The sequence below is a fragment of the Plecotus auritus genome (assembly GCF_963455305.1).
Source record: "Plecotus auritus genome assembly, chromosome: 3".
Lineage (NCBI taxonomy): Eukaryota > Metazoa > Chordata > Mammalia > Chiroptera > Vespertilionidae > Plecotus > Plecotus auritus.
In genome coordinates, this window is record NC_137772.1 from 92,830,297 (window position 1) to 92,832,341 (window position 2,045).

The 2,045-nt window shown below is 44.5% G+C and overlaps 1 pseudogene across 1 annotated transcript; it reads left to right on the top strand.

The window, feature by feature from the left end:
• Positions 1–818: 818 nt before the first annotated feature.
• On the top strand, positions 819–1,582 carry LOC308243825 (tropomyosin-like; annotated as a pseudogene). The gene has a single exon. The product of its transcript is annotated as a tropomyosin-like (transcript).
• The last annotated feature ends 463 nt before the right edge of the window (positions 1,583–2,045 follow it).

The window sequence follows — 2,045 nt, forward strand, 5'->3', positions numbered from 1 at the left end:
TAAAGAAATAATTCAAGAAAAGTTTCTGGAGCTGAAGAAAGGCTGAAGTTGACCGATTGAAAAAGCCCACTGAGTGTCCAAATGTATAAAATTTCAGGAAATCCAAAGGAAAACAAGCTAAAATCTTTGGGGACAAATAATAAATGCCCTACTCCTCCCCTAAGCCTCTACCCCCGAAGAATCAGATTGACATTGGATATTTCATCAGCAACCTTAGAAACTAGAATACAATGCAGAATTGCCTTTAAAGGAATGAAGGGAACTTATTTTGAAGCAGAATTATATGTGAGGCCAAATTGTTAATCATAAAGTCAGTGAAAACCAATTTTCAGATTTGTTATGACTTATAAAATTTACTCCATCCAACTTTTGTGACAATTGCTTGAAATTTTATTGTAATTTTTTGTTTGTTTTTTGCTTTTTTATTTAATCCTAACCTGAGGATATTTGGGGGAGAGGGTTGTTTATTTTAGAGACATAGGAAGCGGGGGAGAGAAACATCAGTCTGCTGCCTCTCATACACACCCTGACTGGGAATCAAACCCACACTTCATTGATGTACAGGACAACACTCCAACCAACGGAGCCACCTGGCCAGGGCAAGGATTGTAGGTTTGTAACACAAATGAGAATCCTAGAAAGAGGAAGATATGTGATACAAATATTATGGTTCCTAATCCAGGGGTGAAGTAATTAAAGAAAGTTAAGTATTTAGAAAGCAACTAATCCAAACTTCATCAAGAAATTCAGAGGAGGAGAAGCGGTTGCAGCGCGGAGGAGGCAGGAAACGGAACGCGAGCAGGAGCTGGGTGGACACCATGACCGGGAACACCACCATTGATGCGGTGGAATGCAAGATCCAGGTTCTGCAGCAGCAGACCCATGATGCTGAAGAGAGGGCTGAGCGCCTCCAGCAGGAAGTGGAGGGAGAAATGCGGGCTCGGGAACAGGCTGAGGCTGAGGCTGAGGTGGCCTCCTTGAACTGTAGGATCCATCTGGTTGAAGAGGAGCTGGACCGTGCTCAGGAGCTCCCAGTCACTGCCCTGCAAAAGCTGGAGAGGGGGGAAAAAGCTGGAGAAAGCTGCCGATGGAGAGCGAGAGAGGTAAGAAGATTATTGAAAACCGAGCTTTAAAAGATGAAGAAAAGATGGAACTCCAGGAAATCCAACTCAAAGAAGCTAAGCACATTACAGAAGAGGCAGATAGAAAGTATGAAGAGGTGGCTCTTAAGTTGGTGATTACTGAGGGAGACTTGGAACGCACAAAGGAATGAGCTGCGCTGACAGAAGCCCATTGCCAAGAGATGGATGAGCAGATCAGACTGATGGACCAGAACCTGAAGTGTCTGAGTGCTGCTGAAGAAAAGTACTCTCAAAAAGAAGACAAATATGAGGAAGAGATAAAGATTCTTACTGATAAACTCAAGGAGGCAGAGACCCGTGCTGAGTTTGCTGAGCGATCTGCAGCCAAGCTGGAAAAGACAATTGATGATTTGGAAGATAAACTGAAATGCACCAAAGAGTAACACCTCTGTACACAAAGGATGCTGGACCAGACTCTGCTTGACCTGAATGAGATGTAGAGCCACCCAGTCCCTCCCTGCCGCTGCTCCTCCCTCTGACCCCGTCTCCCCCTGAGGCCAGCCTGCTTGAAGCTGACCTTTAAACTGAGGGCTGATCTTTAACTGGAAGGCTGCTTTCTCCTTTCACTGCCTCCCACACACCCTCCCACCCCGCACCCCTGTCTTTTTTGCCAGATTGTCTTTGCCTCTCCTCAGAGATTTTGATTGGGCTAGAGGCTAAACACCTTTGGGAAGAACATTTAAGGGAATGTAAGCACAATGGAAAGTGTCTTTAAAAGCATGTTGTGATGTACACATTTTGTAATTACCTTTTTTGTTGTTGCTATGGCAACCATTTGTAAAACATCCTATCTAATAAAGAGGGAATATGCTAATTAACCATCACTCCATCACAAAGATGGCTGCACTCACAGCTGAGGCCAAGTTCCCATAAGGAGCCTTAACAAGCAATCAGCAGGGACCT